Source organism: Periplaneta americana, chromosome 3 (assembly GCF_040183065.1).
Source record: "Periplaneta americana isolate PAMFEO1 chromosome 3, P.americana_PAMFEO1_priV1, whole genome shotgun sequence".
NCBI lineage: Eukaryota > Metazoa > Arthropoda > Insecta > Blattodea > Blattidae > Periplaneta > Periplaneta americana.
The window spans coordinates 94628274-94653593 of record NC_091119.1 but is presented as its reverse complement, the minus strand read 5'-3'; the positions used below and the strand labels follow the sequence as shown (position 1 = coordinate 94653593).

The 25320-nt window shown below is 36.9% G+C and overlaps 1 protein-coding gene across 4 annotated transcripts in view; it reads right to left on the bottom strand.

The window, feature by feature from the left end:
* LOC138696255 (U2 small nuclear ribonucleoprotein auxiliary factor 35 kDa subunit-related protein 2-like) overlaps positions 1-25320 on the bottom strand; it is a 213045-nt gene that overhangs the window by 100529 nt on the left and 87196 nt on the right. The window contains exon 11 of one of the 4 annotated variants that reach the window (XM_069820946.1): positions 16452-17348. The exons of the other annotated variants lie outside the window; for them this stretch is intronic. The gene's annotated coding sequence lies outside the window, so the exon portion shown is untranslated. Of the gene's footprint in view, positions 1-16451; positions 17349-25320 lie in introns of those variants that run through there. 4 annotated transcript variants of the gene reach the window in all.

The following is a 25320-nucleotide window of genomic DNA, read 5'->3' as shown; positions in this document are numbered from 1 at the left end:
CTAGAGAAACTACACTTTCCAATGGTTAAATAATAATTAATTATATAAATCGGTTAATTTAGCTTCCGATATTACTTCATACAAACACAGAAACATTCTTTGTCGGCTATCTTTCTTAGCTTTCGATTGTTGCTGTCCAAAGCCCCTTATAGACGAAGTTATTTGTTTTTTATTTAATTATACGGCCTTAGATGGCAGTTATTTTAATTTTAAAACTCATTTATCTCATTAAATATCAGTCCTATCAAAATTTTTTAAGGAATAAAACTTATCGCAAATTATTTTTAAAGAAACTTTTGTTATGTAACATTTTTCACAAAAATCAATAATAAGCGAGATATTTCGATTTATTTAATTCAGGCCCCCTTATAACCCCCTTTTAAATAATGTATTTTGAATGCCATATAGCCTAAAATCTAAGTTACAATGAACATAATTTATATTCCAATTTTCATCGAAATCCGTTCATCCATTATCGCGTGAAAAGGTAAGAAACATACATACAGACAGACAGACAGACATACAAACAAAAATTTCAAAAAAGCGATTTTCGGTTTCAGGGTGGTTAATTATATATGTTAGGACCAATTATTTTTGGAAAATCGAAAATTACCAAAAAATTTCGGCTACAGATTTATTATTAGTATAGATAAAGGCAAACTTTCGCAGTAGGCCTACAAAAGCGTCAAATAATGGCCTACTTTTGCAACGAAAGTAGATAAAAACTTTTAATCCAGTGCTGTGGAATGAAGCCATTGTTTAGGTTACTAAGGACGATGAAATAAAGACCAGTTTAGATACCAGTCATGGATAAGCGTATTTTATGACTGTAGAAAGTCGTTTATTATAGCAATAACCAATCATTGCTTGCTTGTCACATCTACAACTTGATTCATTTGTTTACTTCACCTTTTATCTTGCATGAAACAGATTTTGCGTACAATGAACCCGTTGGAACTGAAGTTAGACAGCTAAATATCCAAAGCTATGTTTTCGCCGATATATGAGTTTTAGAGGTATCTTCATTTCCGAAGCTTTATGCTGTAAGTAAATGGAAGTGCATTGTGTGAGCATCCCCTACTCCAATGTTCATTTAATAGTAAGGATAGATTCTGACAGTAAATGTGCTATTTTTAACTGCAGGTTTAGTTAGGTCAGTGCTAAAAAATCCGTGGCGCTACAGCCCACGAAGAGCCAAGACTGACCAGCCGGCTGCTGACCTTACGGCCACATGCCGAAGCAGAGGTGGACGATCATCCAACCAGAATGGAGTTATAATGGTTGAAAATTACACAAGAGATGACCGCTGATGCTTATCTTTATTTTCGTCTAATCTCTTACATACTGCATCTTAATGACTGTATGTACTTTTCACATTTCTTGGGCGTTTTTAATCAAGTCTGTGAAATAATAAATAAGTTTCTCTCTTATCAAATTGTCTTCATATTCTCCTGCCGTACCATTCTAAAAAACACACAATTTGCTTTCAATGATTGAATTAAAAGATAGCATACATTTTCATTTCCTTATATAAACAGCATTTTACAGATCACATGCACACAATGCCAGATTCATAAACCTGACCGCTATTGAATCTGATATGATTGAACTTCTACATGTGAATTTGCAGCACCGAAGATAGCACAGAGAAAGACCCGACCATACAGTTTCGTAGCAATCACCAGGGCGAAATGTCAACTCCGACTTAGCAATCGGGTCTCACCGTAGGCGTCCCTGACGTTCATTTTGTCAACGGTCATATATATTACTGAGAGAAAGTTGTGTAAGTTGGCTATTTAAATCTAATATCACAGAGGCTCCTGCATCAATCTGTACCATACATTTTGATCAGATGTATCGACATGCAATTTGTAACATTGAGGGAACTTATAAAAACAGTTATATTACAGGTTCTTCTGTATGGTTGTGAAACTTGGACTCTCACTCTGAGAGAGGAACATAGGTTAAGGGTGTTTGAGAATAAGGTGCTTAGGAAAATATTTGGGGCTAAGCGGGATGAAGTTACAGGAGAATGGAGAAAGTTACACAATACAGAACTGCACGCATTGTATTCTTCACCCGACATAATTAGGAACATTAAATCCAGACGTTTGAGATGGGCAGGGCATGTAGCACGTATGGGCGAATCCAGAAATGCATATAGAGTGTTAGTTGGGAGACCGGAGGGAAAAAGACCTTTAGGGAGGCCGAGACGTAGATGGGAGGATAATATTAAAATGGATTTGAGGGAGGCGGGGTATGATGATAGAGACTGGATTAATCTTGCACAGGATAGGGACCGCTGGTGGGCTTATGTGAGGGCGGCAATGAACCTTCGGGTTCCTTAAAAGCCATTTGTAAGTAAGTAAGTAAGTAAGTGAGGGAACTTCTGCAAAAACTTCATTTTCCAATCCTGTGCGCCAAAGTATAATTTCAATCAATACCGGGACTATAACAAGAGCTTGCAAAATGTTAATCTGCGTTCTAATATTAACTAAGTGGAGGGGGCTGATGTTTATAATATACGTATTGTGGTACATTTATTTCCAAAACTAGAGTATTTCCTTCTACTCGTCTTAGGAAGCGTATGCGCAAGATAATACAATATTAATGTTTTCGCTTTCTGGCCCTGAATCAGAAACATGCTGCAATAACAGATATTTTGAACTGTCAACACTTTTGTTTCTGAAACTTGTTACTGGAAACACATCTAACGTATCTTCTACCTACTACTCCTATTAAATGTTCGTTGAATTGTGAATTTAAACATCTTTCTCATTACAATTATTACACCATGACAATCCGCTATCCAGTTCACAAAGAGAATGTCAGGAAGATATTATGTTTTCATTAGAAGGTACCAAAATAATTGATCTCGGTGACCTTCGCCTCTATCGGTTAAATCACCAGTTCACTGTTGGTCGGCAGAGAGTGAAGCCGCTGTGCAGTAAGACAATGAAGGAACCGCGACGTTATCAGTTTATCGACAAACAGTTTTATACGCACGTTGATGGCCCCGTAGAATGGTAGAATAGTCCTTGAGGCGGAAGTAACCAATTGGACCCAACTGAGATCAATGACCTAACACAATTCAATCTTGTTCTTTGTGCAAATAATAATAATGCTGTAAAGTCTTCAGAACTTACGCAACGATGCCGGAATTTTTTTTTATATTCACCTGAATCGAGCACCAAGGAACGCTGGTCTCGCAAAACAGCAACTGAATGTAATTTTGGGTAATTTCGCCGGGAGTCTTCTCATTTATCCTCTATATTCTTTTCACTTGCCGTAAATCTCAAACACAGGACATCCGCCTTCATTCCCTTCTGAAGACTCGTCCTCGGTAGTCTTACGGTTGCCATGGATCAGAAGTTGGCAGGTTAATACCCGGCCGAGAGATATGGATTGTAAAAGTTGATAGAATCCTAAAAATGGTTTCCTGAGAAAGGGAAGAAAAGCTGTGAGTCGCGAGTCGTAGATTTATGACACGTAAAAAGAAACCTGTCGCTGAGAGCCCCAAGGAAACGTCCTCGGCCATTTCATACCTAAGCTGAAATTCGAAACTGAATAATGTCTGTAGTTGAAACACTACTGTACCATCATCATTCGAAAGAAGCCTTTAAAATAGGAATTTTTTTCGACGTCAAAAATGTAAACCAATTAGGAATCTGGGGTAAGCGTGTAACTGTAACTACTAAAGCACTGGACACGAGCGACGGCTCTGAAGATCAGTGGCAACGTATTTGCTGACAAGTTTTCCGGGTACGCTGAAACGAATCAAACAGACTATTAAGTGTTCAAGGAAGTATACGCTGTTGGCATATATGGAGAGCTATAGCTGTGGGATTTGTGGCCATAACCGTCTCTCATATTACATTGTCTGCAGACAAGAAAATACACCGCATAAGTTTCCCCTCCCTCCAGCTATACGTCTAATCTGCACGAAAAGGTGGCTTTACTTGTAAGAATGCGATTGTAAGACATGTCTTCTATTTTTGATATCAATTTTTCAGTGAAAATATTAATTAGGCATCGGTAGCGTCAGTAGCTATAAATCCAGTGGATCAGGGCTCGATTTCCGGCAGACAGATTTTATCTTCGGAGACTGGTTATATATTGGTACGTGCAATGTTGGTATGCGATAGCCTTGCGCCATTGCAAAACTACAATTATTGTGAACAACAAGTGGTTAATAAATTATATACAGGACCTTCATTTCAAAACTTCCCAGTCTATTTAGATACTGAGAGGAAATTCTGAAACCAGACTTAATTACACTTTAGATTTCATCCCCATCCCCAGCCACCCCCATTTTGAAATTTCAAATGGCACCCCTATATTTTTATACCTAAATATGAAAAAACATTCAATTGTTTATACTCGTACACCTCATTCATTTCTTTCACATCTTTAGCCTGGCAATCTGACAAGAAACAGTTTATTTTTCACTAAATCAAGTGTTCAAAATGTGCTCCATTGTTGGTTACCAGTAATACAGTCTACATATTTTGGAACTCCTCGCGAACGTTATGGTGCGTTTCCTTACTAATCCGATTACATTCTTGGGTTATTCTATTTTTCAGTTATTGAATATTCCCAGGCAGAGGAGTATAAACAACTGATTTCAAATGACCCCATAGGAAGAATTCAAGCGGTGTCAGGTCTGCAAATCTCGCCGGCCATTCTACAGCACCTCTCCTACCAATCCATTTTCCAGGAAATCTTCTATCCAGCCATTGTCGCACAGGTACTGCATAGTGTAGGGGACCTCCGTCCTGTTGAAAATGCAAATTTGTTCGTCCAACACCAGGTTTCCTTCATTGACTTGGTTCTCTAGCGTCAGTGTGATAAGTGGATCAATTACATTTTCTAATATGTTCAGATACAATCCTCCAGTCAGGTTTTCTTCAATGAAACTCGGTCCAACAATATCATCCCCAAAAATTACAGCCCACACATTCATCTTCTGAGGAAACTGGGTATTACTTTCACGAAACAAATGAGGATTTTCAGATAAATTCATGTAAGAAAAAAGTCGCTTCATCACTAAAGCAAATATTTTGTATCAAATCTGGATCATCTTCAATTCTCTGAGACATCTGTTCACAAAATCGTCTTCGCTGAGTGTAGGGGAAAAAATTGGTTAATTTTCAGCACTTTATGTATGGAACCAACCGTAATGTTTGTTACAGCAGCTATTTTTGGAACGGAGGTGGTGGGTTCATTAATGAAATGATCTAGTATTTCAATCTGCGAAGTTTCATTGAGTTTTCTAGGTTGGCCATTTGCTTTATTTCACACTGAACCAATTTTTTTTTTTCAAATTTCCGTAGTAGATCTATGACATATCGGTGACTTACGTTTTTCACAGGAAAGCTCTAGAAGTTCTACGAGCACAGCGGTTTTCAGTTTCATAAATAAATATGATTTATGTTCTCTCTTGTAGGGTATACACTATCTATACTAATAATAAATCTGTAGCCGAAATTTTTCTGGTAATTTTCGATTTTCCAAAAATAATTGGTCCTAACATATATAATTAACCGCCCTGAAACCGAAAATCGCTTTTTTGAAATTTTTGTTTGTATGTCTGTCTGTCTGTCTGTCTGGATGTTTGTTACCTTTTCACGCGATAATGGCTGAACCGATTTATATGAAAATTGGAATATAAATTAAGTTCGTTGTAACTTAGAACTTAGGCTATATGGCATTCAAAATATTTTATTTAAAAGGGGGGTTATAAGGGGGCTTGAATTAAATAAATCGAAATATCTCCCTTATTATTAATTTTCACGAAAAATATTACATAACAAAAGTTTCTTTAAAAATAATTTCCGATAAGTTTTATTCTATACAACATTTTGATATTTAATGAGATAAATGAGTTTTAAAATTAAAATAACTGCCATCTAAGGCGGTGTAATGAAATAAAAAACCAATGACTTCGTCTATAAGGGGCCTTGGACAACAACAATCGAAAGCTATGAAACATAGCCTACAGAGAATGTTTCTGTGTTTGTATGAAGTAATATCGGAAGCTAAATTAACCGATTTGTATAATTAATTATTAATTCACCATTGGAAAGTGTAGTTTCTCTAGATAGACATAATGCTATAATGTTATTACAGTAACGTCTGAGTGAATCGAGGACAGGTAAGATTAAAATAGCTTCTTATGCACACAAAACTTGATAGGCTATTCTGTACATTCGTTTCCTGTATTTCCTAAAACAATTTTTATGACCAAATCAGTGGTCTCTGGATCAAAATGATCGCATTTTAATTTTTTTAATACAATTTAAATTAAGTAACATAATAAACTATTTATCCTTCTATCAAACACGAATGATCCCTGGATCAAATGTCCTATTTTAATTATGTAATTACTTTATATTTATTTCTAACGGGTGCAGCGGAGCGCACGGGTACGGCTAGTTTTACAATAATTTAACACACGAACACAGGCCTATTACAAGAAATGTTCAATGGTATTTGTAGCTTCAGCTATAATCAACAGTAACAACAATCGAGGTTGCCAAGCAACGATATAAAACAAAAGATGTAAAATAAATTAATGAGGTGTATACACAATTGAATGCTCTTTCATATTTAAGTGTAAAAATATAGGGATGCCAAATTTCAAAGTGGGGTGGCTAGGAGGTGGGGGGTGAACTCTAAAATGCAATTAAGCCTGGTTTCAGACTTCCCCCCTGAATATCTAAAGTGACGTGCTTTTTTTTTTTTTTTTGTTTAAAATGAATTCAATTTAAATAATTAGTTATTTAAACTGGAAAGTTTTGAAATGAAACCACACACAAAAAAGCACTCTCTCTCTCTCTCACTCACTCACTCACTCACTCACACACACATACATACACTCACTCTCTCTCTCTCTTTCTCTCTTTCACAGTCTTTCTCGAATACTGCCATTCTCAATGTTCTAAAAGTCACAGTACTCGTCACAAAACCGAGTCTGAGCTTGAAATTTTTGAAAGGTGAAATGAAGCTGGATCCCCTCCAAAGGCCTATATATAGGCCTTCTTTAGTTATTACTACTTTAGTAATGTACCGGTACTATTTTAGTTATCAGCAGGGAAAGGATTTATATGTAAATACATATTTACTTATAAAGCTAATATAATTTATATTTTGCATTATCTTTATGTTTCACAATGTGTAGGGTTGAAAAATCCTACTTTTATTTTCCATATTTTTCCATATTTTAGAGTTTAGTACATATTTTCGTTAATTTCCATATATTTTCCATATTTCATATAAAACAGTCCATATTATATTAGGTTTAACAATAAAACAAAACAAAATTCCATTAACTTTTAAAAATACATTTCAACAATAGAGATTTAAACACATGTTCAGTAATCCCTTTAACATCAGAGTTATTTGAAAATTAGCAGTCCTATCAACAATGGGAAAGTAAGTTACAAAACTGTATTAATTTAATTTAAAATTTTTAACAGACTTCAGTTGTGCAGCTCAACAGTTAAATGCCAGTCAGAGTACACATAGGTTCAGTTTTGTAAATCATACTATAAAGACGGTAAATATGCCAAAAGTACGTCATTCAGTCAATTTAAAATCAAAACTAACAAGTTACATTTCAGAATTTAAAGAAGATGGTTTATCAACTGACAATAAAATATTATTTTGTAATTTGTGTCAGTGTGCAGTATCATCTACACAAAAGTTCCTGGTGCAACAACACATTACAACTAGTAAACATCAGGCCAACAAACAACTAAATTCCAAGCAGAGACAATTGTTTTTAACACAACCAACAACATCGAATGTAAGATCTGAGTTTAACATCGACCTGTGCCGTTCTCTCATCTCTGCTGATATTCCTCTCTACAAACTAAAGAATAAGGTCTTCAGGGAATTCCTTGAAAAATATACTCAACATACAATCCCGGATGAGTCAACACTTAGGAAGACGTATGCTCCATCCATCTACGATGAGACAATACAGAAGATAAGAGATGAAATTAAAGATAGTTCAATTTGGGTTTCCATTGATGAGACTCCCGACAAAGAAGGTAGACTTGTTGGTAATGTAGTTATCGGTTTGTTAAGTGAACAATATTCTGAACGAATTCTTTTACATTGTGATGTTCTAGAAAAGTGCAATAACAAAACTATAGTTAAACTGTTCAACGAAGCTATGGGTATCCTGTGGCCAAAGGGTATTATGTACGATAATGTGTTATTCTTTATTAGCGATGCTGCCCCTTATATGGTCAAAGCTGGACAAGCATTATCTGTTGTATATCCTAAATTGACTCATTTTACTTGTGTGGCGCATGCATTTCATCGTGTGGCAGAAGTGGTCAGAGACAATTTCCCTAAAGTAGATTTGTTGATTTCATCAGTGAAAAAAGTATTTCTCAAAGCTCCCAGTAGAGTTAACGTGTTGAAAGAAATGTACCCTGAAATTCCATTGCCACCAAAGCCAATTTTAACTAGATGGGGTACATGGCTAGAAGCAGTTGAATATTATGCCGAACATATAGACTCTATTAGCAATGTTCTCCTTGCATTGGACTCTGAAGATGCAGTCTCAATTGATACTGCGAAAACAGTTACCTGTGACATAAGTGTGAAGAATGACTTAGCTCACATTCAGCATACATTTTCATGCATCATAAAAACGCTCAAAAGTCTCCAAAATAGGCACCTTTCACTATCTGAAAGTTTTGAAATTATAAATAGTACTGTGGAACAACTGAATCGTGGTAGAGGTAAAGTTGCAGATGCAGTAAGAGCTAAGGTGGACACTGTACTTTCAAAAAACCCTGGATATGAAGAACTACAAAAGGTTGTTGCTGTGATGAGTGGTGAATCAACAGTGAAGATTAATTTGGACTTATCCCCAGCAGACATTGTGAAATTGAATTATGTACCAGTTACTTCTTGTGACGTCGAACGCTCTTTTAGTCAGTATAAATCTATCCTCAGAGACAATAGAAGAAGATTCACTTTTCAGCACTTGAAAGAAATGTTTGTAACCTATTGTTATGGTAACAGACAATAAAAATTGTGTTTTGTTGAAACTACATTGGAAGATAAGGTACGTCCATTATATTTTTTGTTTAGTTTGATTAAAATGTACCAATATTTAACGTACATAGTCATTTTTTTATAATTTTAAGTCCATATTTAATTCCATATTTTGGTAAAAATCCATATTTAATTCCATATTTTGGTAAAAATAACTACATATATATTTACATATTTCATATATTTTTAGTCCATATAAATCCGTTCCCTGGTTATCAGTGTTGGAGAGCTCATTTTCAAATTATTTCTTCAGTTGTAACCAAAGTAGTAAACGATTTTTACTAAAGTAGTAAGCATAATCGGCAAGGTGTGATCATTGTTCAGTCCGGGTTCATTGCAGTTTCCAGCATCAAAATGACTACAGACGTATTCGCAGGCACTAAAATAGGCTCCAAAAAGTACCAGATAGCGAGAAGGAGCGTCTCGTCGGAAATAGTGAAGAAGTAGGCTGTGTGATTGAGTGTAAGAAGCACGATGTCAAAATGCTAAGAAGAAAGAAAGATGCATGGAAACAAATACGTACACATGAAAACAATTAGGAAGCTCAATTACAGAGAACAGTGGAACAACTTACAGTTTTTTGGAAAGACATGAAAGCTAAAGCAAAGAAAGTAAAAGCTTAGTGGAACTGAGAAACAAATCAGATTGGTGAGGGAAAAGCTGAAACAAAAAATTCCTTTTTAGACAGTCGTTTCACAATGACGTCTCACATTTCTCATTTTAGTATAAAAAAGTAATAGATTTCCGCATCCATAAATTAGAGTGCTTAAAAGTAAATGTCCGTGCCTAAAAGTGCTTTTAAGCATGCTTATTAGAAATACTGAAAATATAAAAGCCATAGCCATCTGATTTCCTTTTCAAGAATGCAACGACACAAGAAATATTTACTAATATCCATATTTTTATAAACATAAATTGTGCTCTGAAGCATAGAATAAATGCTCCATAAAGTAGAAGACTTACATGTTGAAGATATCTCCGAGAAGTTGACCAAAATCACTTTTTCACTAATACTGGACACATTTTTCTCTTGACACCAACTATTAAAATTTTCGTTTTTTTTTTCGTATAGCTTCTTTGATTTTTGCTGGATCAGCATATTCATCGCAGCTTCTGCTGCATTTTCTATGTCGGAATTCACTTCTGATTCACTCATTTTCCTAATTATATTTATCACTTTCGTTGTAATAATAATTGTATATTCCAAAATTACATGGCAAGCAGAACTCCACTCATTAAAGATACGGCCAGATGAGCTGTAAATGTCGCAGGTTTTCTGCGACAAATGTAGCTGGAATTATAGACAGCGTTGGGTCAAATGCAAGCGGCCAGACGCGGCAGTAAATGTGGCTTGTTAGGCGCATTCCAAGGTCGTGCCGCAAATCGAATGCGACCGGGTCCATTTCTTCTGCTGAGTGGCTACACGTCGCTACAAAGTTGTCGCGATGTGAGTTTGGTGTGTCAGTATGTTTGTCATTTCGTTTACATATTGTAGCCAAGTCATCACTTCTTGTAAACTGGAAGTATTTGACTTCTCTTCCTTTGGTTCTCTTGACATAATAATTGTTATATCAGATCACGGCCCAATCTGGCATTTAGTAGTCTTTAAATCACACATAGGAAAGCCTGTAGAAACTTTTTGTAATTTTACAATAATAATAATAATAATAATAATAATAATAATAATAATAATAATAATAATAATAATAATAGCAAGCAATGATCAGCGATAAAGCCAATAATAAAGTGATACTCGGTGTCTCTTTATTCAACGAAAAACTTTCAAGTTATTTAAATACGCTGTAAAGTTATTCTACAAAACATCCTTCTCAACAGACTACCCGCACGTAATAAGAATAATCTTTTATTGGGGAAAATGAATTCTAGAGAAAAGGTAAAGGTAAAGATATCCCCGTAACATGCCATGAAGGCACTTGGAGGGCATGGAGGTAGAGCCCCATGCTTTCCATGACCTCGGCACTAGAATGAGGTGGTGTGGTCGGCACCACGCTCTGACCGCCTTTTACCCCCGGGAAGGACACGGTACTCAATTTTATAGGAGGCTGAGTGAACCTCGGGGCCGTTCTGAAAGTTTGACAACGAGAAAAAATCCTGTCGCCACCTGGGATCGAACCCCGGACCTTCCAGTCCGTAGCCAGCTGCTCTACCAACTGAGCTATCCGGCCGCCAAATGAATTCTAGAAACAAATAATAATAATAATAATAATAATAATAATAATAATAATAATAATAATAATAATAATAATAATAATAATAAAACTTAGGAACAAGCGTCTGACATGTTAGGCCTATCCGAGACCTTGTCCCCTTAAATGAATTAACAATAATTGTTAGTTACTGGGAATTCCTAATTACGAAATCAATATTTCTAAACTTGAAATTTATATTGGTATATTTATTTCCGCTTCAGTAGATCCTAAAGGAGACTCAGAGAGCCAAAGAATATACAAGTCAAAAGACTTATCCCCTAACTGACAATCAATAAAGAATAAATGTCATGCAAATAACAAAACTGTAATGAAAGTACAAACAACCACGTACAATGAATGGCCATGCTTCAATTTTTTGGCAATGAGATAGAAAGCGAAAATCAAATGTCATGTAAAAGACACACAGATTAACACTTGAAAAACAGTGAAACAACAAAAACTTTTACAGTAGAGAATTGCAATAATTTAATGTAATGTCAATTTACAAATGCGTATGGATACATAATGCAAATCGCAAAAGAACTAGACTACACAATTGTCGTTAGTGTGGCACATTTAACGCAGAAACTGAGCAGTATTTGTAACTTCGTCTGGGCACCCATTTTGCGACAATTATGGCAGCTACATTTGTGGCAGAAAATCTGCGATATTTACAGCTCGTATGGCCGTAGCTTTAAACAACTATTTAACAACCAGCAAAACAATCATCATAACCTACTACATATCCGAAAGCTGTGAAATCTATCTCTTTCCATACGAACGTAATTCTCTTTCGTCTTTAATATAAGAAGTTCGCCATTGCAAGAGAATGAATTAACAATGTTACTCTCTTTAAAATATAAATACATTAGGGATTCTCGAGCGACTGTCTAAAAAATCAAATGTTGTATCGACTGACTTGTTATTTAGCACCGACGAAACTGGTACTAGTGAGATGATATTTTGATGACCTGAGTTTAGGATCCGTCATCGGATTACCTGATAACATTCACCTTACAGTTGAGGCAAACGTCGGAAAACTCCAACTACGAGTAAGTAGTCAACCCAAGGGTGATTGGAATACATCCGAGCTCAGTGTCGGAACACGAGTAACGGTCGTTACCCCTGAATATATTATTTTTTATTACGACACGTAACAACTGTGTGCAACGCTTCAGTGTGTTCGCAATAAAACAAAAGTGAAACACGATAGCTTGATCAAAATAACTTATTACAGACTGAAATTGCAAGAATTTTATCCTTCACCGTAATACCCGGGAAGCCCTGGATTAACAAGGCCGGCCTCCGTGTTCCCAGGGATTAAAGGGACTGTTGTTAGGTGCTAATTAGGGCTGTCCAAGACACGATAATGTAATCAGCAGCGTTTGAGCAACGCGGAGGAATCAGAGCATTTGGTCGGAGGAGGGCGGTCCAAACCACGCACTGCGGCAAGTTAATTCCCTTCATTTGCAAGTAAACATCTATTTCGTCATTTCGGGGGAGTTCGAAGGTCAACTTACTTACACAATCTGACTGTGCACTATAAAACTGTTATTAAAAAAAGTTTGCGGCTAACATTTTCATCTCAGCCAATCTATATTTCATTTTATAGTCTTACATATGAGTATCTTAAACCAAGCGACGTGGCTCAGACGATAACGTTTGAGACTCGGGAGATCCCGGATTCGAACTCCATGGCCGGCCAATCTCACTGGGGTTTTTCACGGTTTCAATCAGTCACAAAGGCAAATGTCGGATTGGAAATTTACATACCATGATTCATCATCGCCTCAATCACCAATATCATAAACAATAATCAAAATCTAAAATCAGTTTAGTCCTGACAGTCGCCGACAATGTGCGCCTGGGTCAGGCGAGTCTATTAAGTTGCGCCAAGGGATGTTCGGGTTAGTCAGTCGCTTGCATTCAAAGCGATCGGATGTTACGGGTGCGGTAGAGCGGTGTGTTTCCAGTACAGTTAAGCTGTACTGCATTTCTTTACTGACCTCTCGCTCTTATCTCTACTTCGGAGCTCTCCCTACTACTCCTATTACTTCCCCTCTTTCGCGTCGCCGAGCTGTCAGGACTAAATAATCGGTCTGTACATGAACGCAAGTCATCTACAACACATGACGTCAACAGAAACAGGAACTCAACAATAGTAAAAAAACGGCCCACTGATACATCCAAAGATCCTACATAAGCGATATGATCACAGACGTTAAAGTCTGTATAAATAAACTTAACAAAAAGTATTTTAAGTGGCTAAATTTGCTTAAACGCATATCTCTCTTCGAATATATTGGATTAGATTAGATTTCTGAGTTTGTGAAGCTGCAAAGCCGTATGTACGACAGTATGTTTTACCCTCAATAGCGCTATTTTTCCAGTACTCTTCACTGGACAAGATGCGGAACTTTCCTATCAAAATTAAGAACTTTCTACAGACTAAACGTAACTTAGACCCAATTCGGATTTATAGGCCTATATTTTATGTTATACCTTTAGTCCGCTTTAGTGCTGTATATCTGCAACACATTTGATATCTGCTATATCTTCGGAGTATACTGAACTTGTCTCATACCACGCTTGATTTTTTTTTTGAACTGCCAACAACAAATTGTGTCTTTTAAAGTATGCAGATCATCATCATCATCATCATCATCATCATCATCATCATCATCATCATCATTGGCTTAACAGCCCAAAGCGGGCCATAGCCTTCCTCAAAACTGATTTCCAGGCGTCCCTATCTCTAGCGACATACCACCAATTCCTGATCCCCAATCATTTCACATCCTCTTCAACCCCATCCATCTCAGTCTCCCAACATTTCTTCTATTCTCCACTCTGCTTTCCATTATCCTTCTCATCATATTCCCTCTCAGCCACCGGCGTGGTTCAGTCGGTTAAGACGCTTGTTTGCCGGTCTGAAGTTGCGCTCGGGCGCGGGTTCGATCCCCGCTTGGGCTGATTAACTGGTTGAGTTTTTTCCGAGGTTTTCCCCAACCGTAAGGTGATTGCCAGGTAATCTATGGCGAATCCTCGGCCTCATCTCGCCAAATATCATCTCGCTATCACCAATCTCATCGACGCTAAATAACCTCGTAGTTGATACAGCGTCGTTAAATAACCAACTAAAAAAAATTCCTTCTCTCCTTCCTCTGAACATGTCCAGCCCATCTTAGTCTTGCCACTATAATATCCGTAATAATGTCTGAGAAATCATATAATTGGTAGAGTTCTCTATTGTATCTTATTCGCCACGCTCCGTTTTCACTGGTCGATCCATAGATCTTCCTCAGGATCTTCCTTTCAAACATCCGAAGTCTAGCCATATCGCCCACAGACAATAGCCATGTCTCTGCTCCACATGTTAGTACAGGTTTTATTAATGTCTTATAGAGTCTTCCTTCGTTTCTCTTGTTAATATTTTGGATTTGAAATACTTTAGTAGCGTAAAGTAACATCTATTGGCACTCTTTATTCGTCTATTTATTTCTTCTTTAATATCATTAAGGATCCTAAGTATACGAAACTATCTTTCTAAAATTTTTATCATATATATATTTAGGAAACCTTCATTTGTGTGTTTCTTTTTGTCATTGAACTATCATATATGTCGTTTTTCCTTCATTTATTTCCAATCCCATTCTCTCCGCTGAGTTTTTTAGTGCCACAAACGTTCTTTTTATGTCTCTCTCCGATCTGCCAATAATGTCGATGTCATCTGCGTAAACTAGTAGGCCCTACCTGTACTGACATAAAAAATGATCCCTCTTGTTTGGATGCAAAGTATGCAGATCTCAGAGTCTAAACATAGCCTATCGATCTGGCAACCCGCGACTTATAAAAGTTTAAATATATCACACTTAAATTGTGTAAAATATATTATAATGCTATTTGCTGTACTGTGTATCAATTTAATTATTATAATATTTCTAATGTACTCGTATTTTATTATGTGTCAACTCATTCATATTCTGTCACTCCACGTTGGAGCACAGTGCGGCTGTGAATGTTCGCCATCGGACCCGTTTTGATGTCATCGCCTTCACTTCACGTCTTGCCCTGCTGTCCGAGTTCTTCTACATAAAAATTTAGGTTGTCCTCTTCTACGGGATTCCTGAGGGTTCCAATACATAGCTTTTTTTTTTTTTATCGCGGAATCAGGTTTTCTTAATGGCCTATCCACTGTCATTTTCCCTTTCCTATATGTAATTCTATTGGTTCCTCGTCTGCGAGTACTGTGGGTCAACTAGAGGAGCTCCTATTTATGAAGAGTGGAAAGTGCTGTGCAAAAATATGGTAGGTTTGACAAATAACACATATGTATTGTTATCGACGGTTTAGACTCAAAATAATTTTGTCTGGAAAGTTTTCAGTTTCGAGTATTTGTATAATTTTATAATTTCTGACATAGTAAATAGAAATAGTACAAACAACTTTGAATAAATCGCCATTTATACCAACCCAATCTCTTGAACTGAAGAGCAGGCAGTACCTTTCATATTAAATTATTTTTGTGATAATTATCCTTAAATTATCCGCCCATAAATTTAGAGAACATGGTTCGACTCGACTCCCGGCAGGATTTATCTTCCTCGCGCGTTTGTCTTGTGTTTGTCACGTGTTGCTCTTGTGTTTGTCACGTGTTGTCTTAAGCAGCGGTCTTCTGCCATCACAATCACGTTGCCAGTGTTTCTATTTGTGAACGTCTAGTGTTAATTAATGAGCCTTATTAGAAAGTTGTTGGGGCTGACTACAGGGCTGAACTCTTAAGACTACGAAGAGTTTTTCGGGTAAATTAACTTGTTAACTTATATCGCTAAGGTGGCAGGAGATCCTTCAACAATATAACCATACGATCAATTGTGCCCACTATCCTTCAGAACTTCAGCTGGTGGATTTTAAACCCTGGAGATATCACTCGGCTCACGTAGTTACCTAACGGTCATCGTATTTACATAATTTCGTCTCGCCCTTGACATCCATGTGTTGTTCACTGGTCATGTTCGTGCGTGTTGTACAGATAGCCATCTATATTTGAAATCACCCAAGCTCGTACACTACCCGATACCATAATTTTATGAAGCCAAGTGGAATAAAATGAAGGAAAATGTAAGATAAAAAGAAGGGTGTTGTATATATTTATTAATACTACAATTGGGTATACACCCGGTAACAGTGATATACACTACCGGTCAAAAGTTTTCAATCACCTATCACAACTATGGATTTATGGTTAAAACAGGGATTTCGTTTTGAATATTCTATCATATCATAATGCTAGAGAGAGAAAATATTTATTTTGTTGGTTTATTTAGTTTACCTGATGTGTTTGTACATTGAAATAAAGCATATAGGCTAGTTGTTTTCATAGCCGATCGAAAACTTTTGACCGGTAATGTATAATATACAATAATAACATTACAATAATTACAAATAACATTACATTGGTGAAATAAAATTTGTGAAGTTAACAGAAAAGACATAATCCCGGAAAACCCCTTATCCCCCAATCTTGTTCAGCATTATTATCTATTCCAGTCAATGCCACGGACAGAACTCGAGTCTGCACTCAGCAAGTACTGCGCAACCTGAGAGGCCAACTAACTTGATATGAATGAAATGCATCCTCTGATTTAGCCTCAAAGCTGTGCAAGGTGCGCCTCGGTCTTAAGAGTTCTTCGGAACCTGTACTTAAATCAACATCTTCAATCATTGCTTGCCGAGTGTCACAATACTTTCTTTATACTTCACATAAGAATATCATTTTATCATAATTACACGATACGGATGTTAACCATTAGCAAACATCTACAGCCTACTTTTGTATATGAAAGACTCATCACTGCTTTATTATCTCTCGGAAGTGACGAAGACGTCTCAACAATCTGCAGTGTGGCCCCATTCGAGCGCTCAAGGGCGCACTGCTCATCTTCGTGTTCCGCAAAGGGTGCCAAGGAGATGGTAGTCACGTGCCCATCCGGCAACTGGGTCGCACGCTGGTGTCAACATGACCGATTAGGGGACAGCCGCGCCGCGCCGTCGGTATGGAAACTGCAATAATAATTTCTGGACTTATTCGGGATGGCGTGAAGGTCGCCTCGACGCCGTTTTTCATGATCTCTTACCTCTAACGCATAAATTAAAACTACTTACGTCATGACTTACAGTACACGTATTTAGTACAATGACTCAATTATTCATTATGAGATACGACTAGCGATTTTGATTAAAGACTTGATCGTGTATTTTTCGCATGAAACACTCTTATAACGAAACAAGCAGGTCTTTCTAATAATACTTCGAACTCCCTAAACAAACCTCACTCCATTACTGGTTCATTATACCCCATCGAAATTGAATAGTTTTCACAGCCACAAAGCGTTCTTTAACAAAGACTTCCAAGTTTTTCATGAGATTTAAGATTTTGTTGATATGAAATACGTTCACGGATTGCAATCGCTACTCCTGAATAGCCACGGATTAGATATGGCCGTTAAACCCAGTTAAACTTAACTGGATAATCTACTAAAGATTTTTTTTTTGGTCCTACAGAATATATATGTTATGGTAACAATATTAGAGGAGAAAAATTCGCTCCAGCGCCGGGGATCGAACCCGGGTCCTCGGTTCTACGTACCAAGCGCTCTCACCATTCAGCTACGCCGAAGTCCAATCCACAGCACCGGATCGAACCCCGCCTCCTCCAGTGTTTCCCTTTGTGGCCTGACTCCAAGTTGGGCATGTATGTTGACATTTTATTAAGTCAACTGCCATTATACAAGGAGCGCACTCATTTGAGTGACTTGGTGGCCGGGATTCCACAGTAATATGCACAGTAATCTGTACAGAAATATGCACTGTTGCTAGAAGAATCTACTAAAGAGTATTGTTTTTTTTTTTTTGGTCCTACAGAATATATGTTATGGTAATATACCATAACTAGTAACTAGAGGCATACTTTAAAAATAGTGGATCATTTTGGACAACTCATCGCTTGTTCCGACGACACTCCAACATTCATCGTAATGCTGCCAGTGGCGGCTGATTGACTGAGGCAAGTAAGGCCGGGCATCAGTCACTTGGCTTAACTGAAATCAAATTTTGTTTTTATGTAATGTATTAGTTATTTGAATGAAGCATATATCGCTGTAGAAGCATTTGAAAACTTTGTGATGTAGATAGACCTGTTTTGCAGTAAAATTGGTTCCTGAGCCAGGATCGCTCGTGCCGGGTCTGGCTTGTGATGTATATAGACCTGTTTTGCAGTAAAATTTGTTCATGAGGCCAGGATCGCTCGTGCCGGGTCTGCTTCTGGATTTTCGTTTGTCTTCGCGGGCTTTTGACGTTGCGCTTAAAACGTTGTACTGAGGCACAATTCGTCTGGCCTGGTCAGGTTTCACTCCTCTCATCCATGGGCCGGCCGGCCTCAAGGGTAGAGTGGGGTGGGAATAGGGTGACTTGTCTTCCTAAACAGGCCATAAATAACAAACATTCCAGATCTTTGGCAGGCAGAGACCTACACTATTCTCTCCTCTTATGTCTTAGTTTATGACTTAAGCGAGGGTGTTGTACTATTGTACTTCGTAGTACAGTAGTGAATCTGGGCCAATGTTGTTATGTATTTCGGGAAAATATAAACAGAAACAAATGCGAGAAATAATGCTGGTGTAGTTAATTCATTGTGGAATGTCCTTTTTCGAGAAGAAATAATATTGAAAGAAAGGAAGTTTTAAATAAAGAGAGAGCCGACCGAGATACCTACGACATCGCAATTTTTCTGACAGATAATCTTAAAACGCGAGTTTCTATTGCATCCTGGTATGGGCAACATAAATGGTTAAGTGGTAATGTGGTACAAAATAAACTTCTCTGTTGGCCTTGTTTGTTGCTGTCAAAGGAAAAAAATAAAAAGAAAAGAAAGAAAGGGAAATTTTCTACACATAATATGGGTTGCTTCATCACACTGAAACAATCACTGAAACTCAGAGCATAACAGCTTATTTGGTGAGTGAAATTATTTTTCATTACTAGTAATAATAATAATAATAATAATAATAATAATAATAATAATAATACAGTAATAATGATATTAATAATATAACAACAATAATAATTAATATCATAAATAAACATTTTCTATCGGAGGCACTTGAACTAGTTGCATCTGGCCTCACCGAGGATTTGGATCACCGGCCGCTACTGAATGCTGCTGTCCTATCAAACGATAGATAAAAAATGTTCGAGAAGCAGCATTAGCGAATAAGAAGCGACCACCTGGAAGGCCGCAATATGCCATGGCCAGCAAAATCTAACTGCATGAGATTTTTGAGGGGGGGAGGGGTGCTCCCTCAAAAATAAAGTGTTCACAACCCGTCCCCAACAATATCACTGCGCTAAAACAACAAATTGAAGCTGAAATTGGAGCAATTCCTCAAGACATGTTGCGCAAAGTGATGGATGCCGTGCGAGACAAGAGTGCATGAGTGCATACTGTATCTCAAACAGGAACTGAACAGAAATGGGCATTTAGCATATGCTTTAGTGTACAGATTATTATATATATTTAATTGCAGCAATATTAATTTAATAATATATAAATTTGTCTTTTAAATGTGCCTGGTTTTTATGGCTCACCTTGTATTTTAATGTTATCTATTATCTGACATTCTTTTGCCCCGAACTATACAATTAATACATAAATAGTTATGGCAATTTAATCATATAGTAATCCTCACCAGATAGAAGACTGTCCATGTCAGCCAAACAGCCTGCTTCTGCAGCGTCAAAAATAATATTTATACGTGCTAGACAGCATAATCAAAACTACTAGGATTCTTTGCAACAACGAAATTATAGGTAATGTCACAAGAAGTATTAATTTTATCGGTACGGTTACGAGCTCTTCGTCACGATCATAAAATTATGAACTGTTCTACGTACGAGGCGGTCTCAAAAAGTAACAACAAACTGACAGTATTTGAAGAAAAGAGCACTCAAGGCATTTCAAACCCATGCATTCTTAAACACACTAGTGACAGAGTACAGTCTCTAATCGCAAATAGCGCTGAACACGATGATCGAAAATGTGTGTACATACTACAAAGTACTCTCTTACGAGTAGTCCCTCCTGGTCAACAGATGCAGTTCATAGTTTTGGTATTTCTTTATTGTATATTGTTATAGTTTATTATAGGAATTTATTTAGGCCTATTTTTATTATAGGTACTTTATTTAAAAATATAACGTACTTTAAAAATGAACCCTAACCTCAACAATATCGTCGCAATACAGAATAGAATTAATTAATCATCTCCTTTTTCTCTGCGATAATACAAAGTACTCTCTTACGAATAGTCCCTCCTGGTCAACAGATGCAGTTCATACTTTTGGTATTTCTTTATTGTATATTGTTATAGTTTATTATAGGAATTTATTTAGGTCTATTTTTATTATAGGTACTTTATTTTAAAATATAACGTACTTTAAAAATGAACCCTAACCTCAACAATATCGTCGCAATACAGAATAGAATTAATTAATCATCTCCTTTTTCTCTGCCATAATAATATAAAATAAAATTCCGATTTCAACAACTTCCATACAGGAGTCACGCAAAGCTTCCTAAACATAAAATAATAATAATAATAATAATAATAATAATAATAATAATAATAATAATAATAATAATTATTATTATTGTTATTGTTATTATTATTATTATTATTATTATTATTATTATTATTATTATTATTATTATTATTATTTTGTTCCATTAGGCCGTGCACCAGCACGATTATCTAGTTTTTGGAAAGAGGATTATCCTGATCGGGATCGTATGTGTACACGCCGCAGACATGATCGTGATTAGGTCAATAACCGCGATTGCGATCTGTAGTTTGTCACTAATATTACGGAAGGTGTTGACAATGTCCAACAGATGGCATGGCTTGCGTAATCGGGAAGGCAGCGTATACATCACTGGAGCTGCAGTGCCAATAGCTGTTTGCACCGCAGAGTAGCAGTTAGCAGTCATAAGAATTTTGTGGTCGAAGGGTGTGAAGCCCAATGAAATTCATTGAACAATGCTTCAACAATATAGGGATCCTCTATTGATGAGAGAAGACTGTTCGAGTGGATAGAGATATTTAAAAAGTAGATAAACAACGCTTCAGATATATATCTCAATACGGCCATCTCTGATCAGACTGTGAATCGCACTGTTATTATTCGTCAGAAAAGGCGCATTAAATTAAATTAAAGAAATTTTCTTTGTAAATTGTTATTGTCGGATCGCGTAGGTTCTCAAATATCGTAAGTTGTGTGCACAGTGGATGTCTATGCTGCAGAGCGACGAGCACAAGATGATTCATTCGTATTCAGACTTGCACAGCATTTTAGAAGGAGAAGACTTCCTGGCACGTATCGTCACAGAGACGAAACCTGAATGCATCAACATGAGTCCGAAAGCAAGAGGCAGTCTTCGGAACACGGCACACGGTTTCTCCCGCCAAGAAGTTCAAGTCTCAACTCTCCGCCGGAAAGTTCACGTTCACTCTTTTTTGGGAGCAATTCAGCAACCTGCTGAAACTGTGAATATTATCCAGCACAGCACAACGTTATTGGAGTCGAAGCCAGCAAAGCTCAGCAGCCGCAGGAACTTTCGTTCTAGATCATATATGTAACAGATAACTCATCGCAATGTTAAAATCGGCAGCACTTTGAAGAGAACAACCGCCAGGATCGCCACCATCCGCCGTAAACGAACACGAGATGGCAGTACAGTCGCTAATGCAATTCAAGTGGGAATTATGACGTGACTCATTATGTAACAACTAGATGGCAGCGTAGTAAACCTGAAAAAGTTGTTAACCTCAAATCCTATAAGGCCGAGCTATATGGGTATATAATTATGTTTTTGTCTAAATGAGTTCTTCTCCTTCACAACGAACGCTCCTACACGGTAGCTACAATACTGCTACCTGCGGTAAATTTTAGGGTTGCTCAAATTTATGTACCGGTACTCAGTGTCATTACTCATAAGAGTCTTCTCTATCCTGCGTTTATCACGCATTGTAAACAAGAATAAAGTGGTTGCTCAAGTTTATGTTATCAATGTTGTTAGTCTGCTCTACTCTGATTCGTGATGGAAGTGCATTCGATGTGCAGCGAAAATAGTAAACAACCTTAAGTGATCAATAATTTTGAATTTTATGTTCATTATATATCTAAAAGTAACAAGTATACATGGCGAATCCACACCTGTGGAGTAACGGTTAGCGCGTCTGGCCGCGAAACCAGGTGGCCCGGGTTCGAATCCCGATCGGGGCAAGTTACCTGGTTGAGGTTTTTTCCGGAGTTTTCCCTCAACCCAATACGAGCAAATGCTGGGTAACTTTCGGTGCTGGACCCTGGACTCATTTCATTTCATTCAGACGCTAAATAACCTAGATGTTGATACAGCGTCGTAAAATAACCCAATAAAATAAAAAATATATATACATGGCGATGTGTTCGAGTTCGAAGTAGGTGCAGAGTGAAGTATTTTACGTAATAAGGGTAACTGAAGAAAATAATATGCGACGTGAGTAAGTGTGATTTTACTCATGATCGATCATACGAACATAGCACAGGGAAATTATTTTAAAGTGCAAGAAATAATCTATATTTGCAAAAGAACAGCATATCAAAACAATGAACATGAGCTGATATAAGCGGATCTTTAACTTATTAGGCGAAATATACATTTGCCAGATCAGGTGTACATCCCGCATTGCCTAAAGCAAAACGAGATGTCCTAGAAGTGTTGAATTCAATTAATGTAAAGACAAATAGAGGCGAAGATTTCTTCTTGAAAACGACGCAGAAAGTAAGTTAGTGATTTTTCGTGCGCCACAAATATATAAATCTGAAAATTTTAGAAATTGTCCATATAGATAGGGCATTTCAGTACTATATCCGTCACTTTCATCAATTATATCGTGCATGGCCTGTTAAACACGCTATAAACATACCTTCGTTATTTGCGCTTTTACCGAATAAGGCACTTGGAACCTACGTACACCGTTAAATGCTTTGAAGAATATTCTCTTCTAAATTTGTCATTTTCTTTGAAATCGCCTCAAAGATAGCCATCGAGACGGTATTTCCGGCTAGTAAAATTGAATGGTGTATATGTCATTTGGGGCAAGCGTGGCACAAAAAAAGTGCAACGACACGGTCTTTCAAAACAGTTTGTTAGGGGTGAACGTGAAATTGAAAAAATGGTTGAATTACGTTTAAGGCCTACCATTTCTTCGTCCAGATGAAGTGAATGTTAAGGACTTGATGTCAATAAAACCTAATGAACTACTATGAACAAAATAGTGACTATTTATTAGACACCATTTCCCCACCCAAATGTGGTCACAGTCGCCACAGTCACTGCATACTACTAATGCCTGCGAATCTTTTTTTTTTTTTTTTCGGATTTGAATTCACACTTCTACCATCATCAAACCCATATATCCAACTTTCTCAGTCCTAAAGACATTGCAGACGAGGTGCTACACAACAAAATACAGCCAGAAAAAAATATATATTGGTTGAAAGAGCAAGCATTTTTAGATAAGGTAATGCCTGATTATTCTGTGAACAAATCACGTATTTTGAATGAGTAATAAATTTTCATATAAAAATTAGATTTAAAAAAACCGGAAGTGCTAGTAATAGCCTACTTCACTCTTAATAGTGTTGACGGGAGTTTTTATGATCCCTAACTGCTATAATTTTTAACATTAGGAAGATATTTTTAACCACACCAACTGTACTGACTGCGCAGTCCGAAGTCTGTACAAAGTGAAAAGGAAGATTTTGTAGCACCAGCTCATATTTGTAATCGTGGCAAATTACATGTGTCTTTGTGGGGACTCAAATTATCTGAATTTGACTCAAAGAAAGAAAGAAAGAAGAAAGACGAGGTCAAAGAAATGGTGCATTCCTGACTGAAGTCATGCATAACAAAAAAATCTGATAGAATAAAATAAACTGGAGCAATAGTATGAGAAGTGTATTGAAAAGGAGAGTAATTATGTAGAAGAATGACATATCATTTGTAATCTGTAACTGAATAATTATGTATCTCAAAATTTTCAATTTGTTGCTACTTTTTAACCACCTTCGCATTATGTTTTTCTCGAAGGAGTCTAAGTAGGCCTATGTCGTCCTTTTGGTACGTCTTTATGTTTCAGGATGACCTAAAACTGGAGCAGCCCCTGACCCGAACTGTTTTGCTTCAGAACATATCCAGGACACCGCAGATTGGTTCACAACGTATGCTTGTGACATTTTTTAGAAGTCACTTTACTTTTTTCTTAATCTTTTGAATAAAAAAGTAGCAGTGAAACCAACGGTTACAGTGTATACTGACGTAAATACGTTTTCATTCTTAAGTTAATTTAAGAAAATAATCTGTAAACAAGGACAGCCATGATACTATCTCTAGAGAGGATGAAACAACACTATAGCTATTATTGCTAACAAGCTACAAACGCCTTCATTTGTTCAATTATATGCCTGTAATTTCCAAACTATTTGTCCAACCTAGAATCTAATTACGTAGGTATTTGAAAATACCATGGTTTCTCACGTATATTATACACTATATATCTAAATTCATGTCGACCTGGTTGGCGAGTTGGTATAGCGCTGGCCTTCTATGCCCAAGGTTGCGGGTTCGATCCCGGGCCAGGTCGATGGCATTTAAGTGTGCTTAAATGCGACAGGCTCATGTCAGTAGATTTACTGGCATGTAAAAGAACTCCTGTGGGACAAAATTCCGGCACATTCGGCGACGCTGATATAACCTCTGCAGTTGCGAGCGTCGTTAAATAAAACATAACATTTTAACATTTCTAAATTCATCTCTAATAGTTAATAGCATTCATTTAAACAAGCAATTTTTTGCACATTGCAAAATTACATAGGCAACTGTTATAAAAGTTTACATATAAGTGAAATATACTTTATTGCAAGAGTCAATATTTAG